The following is a 10644-nucleotide window of genomic DNA, read 5'->3' on the forward strand; positions in this document are numbered from 1 at the left end:
GAAAAGAACTGGCAATGAGCCTTGAAACTAGCTAAAGATAGAGCGATAACTGAATAAAAACACTCAGTAGAGACCGATGCTGATAAGTTGAAATAATTGTTGTTGCTATAGAAACAAAAAAATGCAAAAGGAAAAAAACTGAGAAAGAGCGATTTTTTAAAATAGGGGGTTTGGGCTTCCCTGGTGGTGCAGTGGTTGAGAGTCCGCCTGCCGATGCAGGGGGCGCGGGTTCGTGCCCCGGTCCGGGAAGATCCCACATGCCGCGGAGTGACTGGGCCCGTGAGCCATGGCCGCTGAGCCTGTGCGTCCAGAGCCCGTGCTCCGCAACGGGAGAGGCCACAGCAGTGAGAGGCCTGCGTACCGCAAAAGAAAAAAAATAAATAAAATAAAAATTAAAATAAAATAAAATAGGGGGTTTTAACCTCAGACTAATGCAATCAGACAGGAAGAAAGAGGGTAGAAAGAGCAAGGTACTAAGTCTTTGTTTTACATAAAATTAGGAAAAAGGTTATTTTAAAAAAATTATAGAACTTCCCTGCCGGTCCAGTGGTTAAGACTTCACCTTCCAAGGCAGGGGGTGCGGGTTCGATCCCTGGTCGAGGAGCTAAGATCCCATATGCCTCACGGCCAAAAAACCAAAACATAAAACAGAAGCAATACTGTAACAAATTCAATAAAGACTTTAAAAATGGTCCACATCAAAAAATATATATATAATTTCAGATATTTTTTCAGTGTAAAAAGCTGTATGTCTACCTTGTAAATTATTACAAGAGATAAAAGGAAGAAGGTAATTCATACAGCAAAAATCAAGAGTATGTAACCAGAAGTATGCTAGACACTTTCTTCACGTGGTAAATAAAAAAGAAATGGCAAGGAATCATTAAAAAACATCAAAATACAAGAAAATTAGACGATGGAAAGTGAAACTAAGTGTAGCAAATAAGGGAAATGTAAATAAATAAGAAACACATAAATAGCTAAAATTCCTATATAAAAATATGAAAATCTCAGATCAGATCAAAGGACAAACTCTGAATATGTAATGTTGTTAGAAAAGATGTGCAAAAAATACACAGAATAAAAAGTCATTGTGAAACCAAATGCACCAAATTATACAGCAACACAAACCAGGAAACGGTCTTTAGAAATACAATACAACTAATAGAAACACAGTTATAGTAAAATATATTATACACCACTATCAGACTGTGATGTATAAAATAAACAAAAATAAGAATAAAGATGAGTTGAACAGCAGAATAATAAGGCATAAAAACACATACTGAGTTCTACACCTACATAAAATATAAAAAGTATCCTACACTGGACCATAAAACATTTTAATAAATTCAAAGAAGCATATATGGTTCAGGTCAGATGCAGTAACATACTGTAGAAAATCATGACAATAAGATGGCTACGACTGAAAATTTGGAGGGCAATTTTAGTATTAGGCTGAAGGCTGGGCTGGCCGCTGGCACCATTATGATATAACAGCACGCTGGCCCAAACAGAGCAGCTGTTATTCATCTCCTTTTCTGAGTTCCTCTTACCTGTCCATTCCTTACATTTCAGTGTCCTCTGCTTGTCAGTTAGAACCTTTCAGCTGTAGGTTCAGAAAACTTTGAATCACATAGGGTCAGGACCAGGAAGAGATGAGTGAGACACTTAGGGTGAAACATTTAAGGAAACACTCACTTTCGGGGTCACACAGTGCAGCATCAGCATCTGACAGCAAGCGCCTCCTTAATTGCTACATCCTAGGCACGAAGTGGTGGTCCTGCCAAACCAAACTGGTATAAACAGTATGGACTCTTTCTCATCTAACAAGAATCCCACAAGTACAGCTTCTGCTCCCCTTCTCTGCCCTTGTAGCCTATTCTGTGCATTGGCATCATGCTCAGGCAGGTAGGGAGGTGGCTGCAGCAGTTCCAGACTATACATGGCGCCACACTATTCAAAGGCAGAAAGGATGGTCTCCCCTGGTGAGTCCCCTTCTTAGGAGTGAGGAGACAACCACACACACAGCAGCCTCGCTTCCTGCCTCATGGCAGACTGGGTCACATGCCCACCCCGTCTAGTCATTATCCAGAGGAGATCCATTATGTTCAAATTGTGGAAACCCAAAGACAAAAAAAATTGTTTTAATCAGCCAGAGAGAAGTGACTCAGTATGTACAAGAGATTCTCGATAAGATGAATAGCTGATTTCTCCTCATAAATCATGGAGGCCAGAAGAGGAAGGATGGAGATGTAATATAATTTAATATTGAAAATAAGTTAGTATAATTCACAGTGTTTTATATTATAATTTAAAAATATTTTTTCTTTCTTTCTGGCCGTGCTGCACGGTATGTGGAAGTTCCCCAATCAGGGCATGAACCCATGCCCCCTGCAGTGGAAGCACAGAGTCTTGACCATTGGGCCACCAGGGAAGTCCAATAATTTTTTTTAAAATTGTTACTTAATTGAAATTGTTTATGTGTTATATTTATTTTATAATTGTTATAAATTTAAGATGTTAATTGTGATTCCCAAGGTAATTACTAAGAAAATAAAAATATACAGAAAAGGAAAGGGGAAGGGAGTTAAAGTGGTATGCTACCAAAAAAATCAACTAAATTTTTTAAAAAAGAGGCAGTAATGGGGAGATTGAAGAACAAAAAACACAAAAGACACACAGAAAACAAATAGCTAAATGACAAAAATAATCTTTCTTGACTGGCAAAAGGAAGTTCCAGGACAACATTTGTGTACCAGGTTTAGTGAGCAACCAGTCCAAAGTGGAGCAGAAAGACAGAGGTCTGTGGGATTACGTCTCCAAGAAAAAGATGGAATTGATCAGTTATGGGTTGAATATTTGGAAAAATTATTGCTATGTGTTTGGAACCTTTGGAAGAGAACAGCTCTAGGTACTTAGAAAACTAAAAAAATTGAAGAAAGAAATAATTATTAACTCCAGATAAAATAAACTTGTAAGAAAAAGAAAATGTAATAATAATTTACAGCTTGAGTGAACAAAGTTTACTCACTTGGTCAATAATGTAAACACTAACTATTGATTTAACTATACACAGTGGAAAAATATATTGTGAGGATGAAAGGAGAAAAGTGGGGGTTACAGTATCACAGAAGAGCTAATTCCTCACTGCCAGAATAAGAAATAAATATTGTCTAAAATTGATAAATAAAATAAATCCTTCTTTACTACTAATTACATTAGGGAATTCCCTGGTGGTCCACTGGATAGGACTCAGAGATTTCACTGCTGAGGGCCCAGGTTCAATCCCTGGGTGGGGAACTAAGCAGTGTGACACGGCCAAAAAAAAAAAAATAATAAAATAAATGGACTAAACTCTCATATTAAAAGACAGAGACTGGCAGAATGGATAAAAATACAGGACCTTATCTTTATGAGGTCTACCAGAGGTTCACATTAGATATAAAAACACAAAGAGCTTGAGAGTATTGATAAAAGAATGGAAAAAGGTATTCTTTGCAAATAATAAACAAAAGAGCTGAGGTCACTATATTATTGTCAGACAAACAGAATTTCAATTAAAAAAGATGACACGAGGGCTTCCCTGGTGGCGGAGTGGTTATGAATCCGCCTGCCAATGCAGAGGACATGGGTTTGAGCCCTGGTCCGGGAAGATCCCACATGCCATGGAGCAACTAAGCCCGTGTGCCACAACTACTGAGCCTGCACTCTAGAGCCTGCAAGCCACAACTACTGAAGCCCGCATGCCTAGAGCCCGTGCTCCGCAACAAGAGAAGCTACCGCAATGAGAAGCCCACGCACCACAATGAAGAGTAGCCCCTGCTCACTGCAACTAGAGAAAGCCCGCACACTGCAACGAAGACCCAACGCTGCCAAAAATAATAAATAAATAAAAATAAATTTAAAAAAAGATTACAAGAGACAAAGAAGGTCATTATATATTGACAAAAGATTAAATAAATCAAGATGGACAGAACTGAAGGGAGAAATGGACAGTACCACAATAATAGCTGGATACTTCAATACCCACATTCAATAATGGATAGGACAACCAGATTGAAGAACAATAAGGAAATAGAGAACTTGAACAACATTATAAACCAGTTAGACCTGACATAAACAGAACACCACACAACAGCAGCAGAATACACATTATTCTCAAGTGCTCATGGAACATTCTCCTGCACAGATCATATGTTAGGCTGCCAAACAAGTCTTAATAAATTTTAAAAGGTTGAAATCATTCAGAATATTCTTTTCAATCATGATGGATTGAAACTAGAAATGGATAACAGAAGGAAAGCTGAAGAACTCACAAATATGTGAAAATTCAACAACATATACTCTTAAGCAACCAATGGGTCAAAGAATAAATCACAAAGGGAGTAAGACAATACCTTGAGATGAATGAAAATGAAAACACAATATACCAACATTTAAGATGTTCAGTGAAAACAGTGCTCAGAGGGAAATTTATAGCTGTAAATGTCTACATTGAAAAAGAAGAGCTCTGTCTCTAAAATCAAGAACAATACCAAGATGTGTGCTTTCAACACTTCTACTCAACATATTATTAGAAGTTCTAGCCAGAGAAATTAGGCAAGAAAAAGAAATAAAAGTCATCTGAATTGAAAAGGAAGGTAAAATTACCTATGTTTGCACACGACATGATTTTGTATGTACAAGACCCTAAAGATTATACAAAATACTGTTAGAACTAATAAACGAATTGAATAAAGTTACAGGATATAAAATCGACACACAAAAATCAGTTGCGGGCTTCCCTGGTGGTGCAGTGGTTGAGAGTCCGCCTGCCGATGCAGGGGACACGGGTTTGTGCCCCGGTCTGGGAAGATCCCACATGCCGCGGAGCGGCTGGGCCCGTGAGCCATGGCCGCTGAGCCTGCGTGTCCGGAGCCTGTGCTCCGCAACAGGAGAGGCCACGACAGTGAGAGAGGCCCGCGTACCGCAAAAAAAAAAAAAAAAAAAGCATCAGCAGGCGGACCTCCAACCACTGCGCCACCAGGGAAGCCCCGAGGTGATCATTTTTAAATGTATGGAAATATAGGATCTATACGTTGTGAACCAGGAATTAACATAGTGTTGTAGGTCAATTACACTTCAAACAAACTCATAGAAAAAAAGATCAGATTTGTGGTTACAAGAGGTGGGGGGAGGGGAGGGGAATTGGATGAAGGCAGTCAAAAGGTACAAACTTCCAGTTATAGGATGAATAAGTACTGGGGTGTAATGTACAACATAATAAATAGGATTAACACTGTTGCATGTTATATATGAAAGTTGATAAGAGAGTAAATCCTAAGAGTTCTCATTACAAGGAAAAAATTTTTTCTATTTCTTTAATTTTGTATCTATATGAGATGATGGATGTTCACTAACATTACTGTGACAATCATTCCATGATGTGTGTAAGTCAGATCATTACGATGTACACCTTAAACTTACACAGTGCTGTATGTCAATTATATCTCAATAAAGTTGGAAGAAAAAAATAAAAATTCATTCTAGATGTTTTTAAATGTACAAACATCCAGTTATAAAATAAATAAGTCATGGGGATGTAATGTACAGTATGGTGATTATAGTTAATAATACTGTATTGCATATTTGAACTTGCTAAGAGCGTAAATCTTAAAAGTTCTCATCACGAGAAAAAAAAACTGTAAGTGGGTATGGTGACGGATGTTAAGATTTATCATGGTGATCAATTTGCAATGAATACAAATATTGAATCTTTATGTAGTACTCCTGAAACTAATGTAATGTATGTCAATTATACTTCAATTAAAAATAAAAAACTCCTACAACTCAACAACAAAAAGACAACCCAATTAAAAAAGGAGAAAAGGACTTGAATAGACATTTCTCCAAAGAAGATACACAAATGGCAAATAAGCACATTAAAAGATGCTCAAGGGAATTCCCTGGCGGTCCAGTGGTTAGGACTCAGTGCTTTCACTGCCAGGGCTCGGGTTTGATCCCTGAACAGGGAACTAAAATCCCACAAGCTACGTGCCCAAAAATAATAAGAAATAAATAGGGCTTCCCTGGTGGCGCAGTGGTTGAGAATCTGCCTGCCAATGCAGGGGACATGGGCTCGAGCCCTGGTCCGGGAAGATCCCACATGCCTTGGAACAACTAAGCCCGTGCACCACAACTACTGAGCCTGAGCTGTAGAGCCCGCGAGCCACAACTACTGAAGACCGCGTGCCTAGAGCCTGTGCTCTGCAACAAGAGAAGCCACAGCAATGAGAAGCCCGCACACTGCAACGAAGACCCAATGCAGCCACAAATAAATAAATTTATTAAAAAAAAATGGTTAGAGTGGCAAATTTTATGTTAGGTATATTTTATCACCAAAAAATCAGTTAGCTACATTTGTGAAAGCTGATTTCTGGATTTTTTCCAGTTCCATTGATCTGTCTACCCTTGTGGCAGTACCAGACTGTCTTGATTACTGCAACTATAGAGTAAGTCTTAAATCAGGTTCTGTGAGTTCTCCAACTTTATTCATATTTTTCTAAATTGTTTGAATGGTTTTAGTTCCTTTGACTTCCCATGTAAATTTTACAGTCAGCTTGTCTATATCTATTTAAAAAATTCGGCCACTGGAATTTTTATTGTAATAACATTGAAGTTGTAGATCAGTTTGGGGAGAATTGGCATCTCTACTATTTTGACTATTCCAAACCATGCGCGTAGCCTGTCTCTCTATGTATTTAGATCTTCTCTGATTTATTTCATCAGAATTTTGTAGTTTTCAGCATAGAGTTCCTGTTCATATTTTGTTAGATTTATAGCAAGTATTTCATGTGTTTTGGAGCTATTGTAAATGGTAGTGGGGTTTTTTGTTTGTTTTTTTTTGCAGTACGCGGGCCTCTCACTGTTGTGGCCTCTCCCGCTGCGGAGCACAGGCTCTGGACACGCAGGCTCAGCGGCCATGGCTCACGGTCCCAGCCGCTCTGCGGCATGTGGGATCTTCCCGGACCAGGGCACGAACCCGTGTCCCCTGCATCGGCAGGCGGACTCTCAACCACTGCGCCACCAGGGAAGCCCAGTAGTTTTATTAATTTTTATTTTTACTTAAAAAAAATTTTTGCTCTTACCTTTTTGTTTTGTTTTTGTTTGTTTTTTTTTGCCGAACTGCTCGTCATGCGGGATCTTAGTTCCTGGACCAGGGATGGAACCTGCACCCCGTGCAGTGGAAGTGCAGAGTCTTAAGCACTGGCCTGCCAGGGAAGTCCCTAGACGGTAGTTTTTAAAAAAAGTTTCTGTTTCCAAAATCAGTAGAAACGTTATTGATTTTCCTGTATTGAACTTGTATCCTGCAACCTTGCTAAACTAACTGGTTAGTTTTAACAGGGTTTTTAGGAGGATAGATTTTCGGGAACTTTCTACATAGATAATCACATCATCTGCAAAGAGAAACAGTTTCTTTCTTTCTTTCTGATCTGTATTATTTTTACATCTTTTTCTTGCCTTACGGCACAGCTAGGAATTCCATTAGTTGGCTTTGTACTGTAAGGAAGAGCTTTTCTTTTTCCTTTTCAAAATGGACTCATGGATTCCTGTGTAATTTAGTTATTTTATTTTATTTTGATTTCCAGTTGCCCCAGATTTGGTCAGTAGGAGCTCCTCCAGTTGACCCCTATATCCTGTGACATGTCACCATCATTCTTTGAACTTTGTTACTTTCCAGGCGGCCCAGCCCTGGAATCAGCCATTTCTTCAAGGAGCCCTAATTCTTTTTGGTGTAGGATGGTGTTTAGAAACCAAGATCTGGGTGTCTGGTGTGCTTGTTGCTAATGGGATGACATTGTTTCTAGGTGCTCTCACTGGAGAGAGCTAGGGAAAAAAATATACGCACGTGTGTGTGTGTGTGTGTGTGTGTGTGTGAATATATACATATACATATAAATATGTACATAAACATATATATTTCACACTGACATCTCCAATTGCTCAGGGCTCTTTCCAGCCTCCCCCCTTTCCATATTTGCAATTCTCTTCTCAACAGTGAGAAAAACCTGGCACCCATACATTTGCTCAATCCCCTTGCACGTAACTGATTTTCCGACCACGCCAGCTGCCTCCTTGGCTTCCAGTCATGCTGCCACCTCCAAGGGGAGGAAAGGCAGGAGAGGAAAATGGAGCAGGAGGGTCTTGAACACTTTGCAATCCAGCCCTCCACTCCCTCCCCACTGCCTGCCCTGCTTCTCTGTGGCAAGTAGCCCTCCCAACTATCCCTGCCTCAGCTTCTTCCTCAGCCCCTTCACTCCTGGCTTCCAAAACGGTTTCTTTCGTTTCAATTTTATGAATGTGTGTGTGTGTGTGTGTGTGTGTGTGTGTGTGTGTGGTATGCGGGCCTCTCACTGTTGTGGCCTCTCCTGTCATGGAGCATAGTCTCCAGACGCGCAGGCTCAGCGGCCATGGCTCACGGGCCCAGCCGCTCCGCAGCATGTGGGATCTTCCCGGACCAGGTCACGAACCCGTGTCCCCTGCATCGGCAGGTGGACTCTCAACCACTGCGCCACCAGGGAAGCCCATGAATTTTTTAAATTATAAAAATATTTCAGACTTCCCTGGCCGTCTAGTGGTTAAGACTCCATGCCTCCACTGCAAGGGGCATGGGTTCGATCCATGGTCCAGGTAACTAAGATGCCACATGCCCCGCAGGTGGAAAAAATAAAAATAAAAATTCATGCTCATTTTTGCGAGTTCAAACCATGCAAAGCCTGTAAAATAAGGCATGAGGGCCAGAGCAGAGAAGCCCCTCCACTCCACCTCCAAGAGGTACCTGCCCTTCTTTCCTGTGCTTTTAAGAACATACTTGCATATTTACATAATTAAAAATGTTAAATAAATAAACATTCGAATGGGATAGTTTTATATATTTTCATTGCTTTTTTCCTAATAAATCTACCACAATCTTCTAACCAGACACATCGGAATCCATTATAAAAATGTACCATAACTTAGCCTTTTACCTCCAGATCCCGTTTTCAAAGGTGACAGTCATGTGTGATGATGCCCTTCCCAGCCACCGGCTGCCTCAAAACCCCGCGCTGCATCCGCTGGCAGCTTTGGACCGGGCTTGGCAAGGGGAGGCTGGCAGGAGCCTGGAGGGGGAAGAAGAGGGTTTATTCGCTGGCTCCCTGCGTGCAGAGCGGAGCTCAGATTCCCCTGCCGCGGGAGCCTCCATGCACACGCGGGGCAAACACTTGTGTCCCTTGGCCAGTGGGCGAAGCGGTCACGCCCCCTTCCAGGCAGCACCGCCCACCGCGGAGGGCTCTTCACAACGCGAATGCAGTTGCAGAGACTATAGGGGGCTTGTCATTGACGAAGGACACGAGACAAACCCCAGTGCGGCATCCCAGGCCCCTGGCCCTCACCCACCACCCCAGGCCCCACGTGCTCCACCTTTTCCACCTGTGTTTGCCCTTCTAAAAGTTCTTGAGACCTGAGACTTCAGCACAGCATGCTTAGGACTAATTGCCGGCGCACACAGTTCTGGTTTCTAACAGGCTGACTCTGTTCTCACCCAGCCCCGCGGGCAGCCAGGCAGCTCTCTGTCCCGTAGGGTCCCAGCCACAGCCCGTGCGACCAGAGGTGGGAAGCTCAGTTCTGACTCTGGAAGAAGGCGGCCTGGGCTCTGCCTCACGCCAGCTGCAGCCCTAAGCCTCGGGCTCCTCCTCTGCTCAGGGATCAAGTGACCTTCAGGGCCGCAGCGTAACTCAGTGAGCCGCGCCTCTCCAGCCCAGGGTCTGGCACACAGTAGGTGCACAGTAAGTGCTGACTCTCCCCAACTCCTGGAGGGTTCACCCAGGTTCCCTTGTGGCTGGCTCTCTGGGCCCAGTGGTCGTCCCTCAGCATGGCCATGGTCTAACCACCGCGGCACCCTGGGCCACTGGCCTTTTGACTGTCACTGTCCACCTGCTCGTGTGGCCGTCTTGGAGCTCCGTCCATAGCCCTGCTGCCTGGCACCTCCCCCGGTAGGCCTTCCCTCCCACCTTCCATGACTCCCCCAAGCACGCTGCCTGGGTTACCCAGAGTCTGGCCTGAGCCTTTTTATTTTGTATCCAGGTGTAATTTACATACAGCAAACTGTCCTGATCTTAAGTACATGGTCTATTGAATTTGGACAAAAGTGTTCATCTGTGTCACCAAGACCCAAATAAAAATGGAGACTATTTCCATCACCTAGAACCTCTCCTGGGGCCCCTTTCCGGCCAATCCTCCACCTAGAGGCAACCAGCCGTTTTGGCTTCTAGGACCACAGATTAGCACTGCCCAATCTTGGAATCCCTAGTGGACTGCCCCAGGCTTCTCTGCAGTGGGGCCTGGTGTTCTCTGAGTGTCGTGGCGCTGGTAGGAGGAGGCCGAGGAGCTACCAGGGCATCAGAGGCACAGGTGCATAGGCCCTGTTGAGGGGGGCTGCTGGAGACGTAGTGTCTAAACCACAAGAGAACACAGGGGCAGCAAACTCTTCCTCCCCGGGCTGGCCGCAGGCTTACTCTTCCTTCCACCCTGAATGCTGTTCTTCCCTTTTCTCTTTGCATGTGGTTAAGCGCTTCTACCATGGCCCCTACCCCTTGCTCTGACCCACGCGTGAGTTTGTGT

The sequence above is a fragment of the Leucopleurus acutus genome (genome assembly GCF_964270905.1).
Source record: "Leucopleurus acutus genome assembly, chromosome: 13".
NCBI lineage: Eukaryota > Metazoa > Chordata > Mammalia > Artiodactyla > Delphinidae > Leucopleurus > Leucopleurus acutus.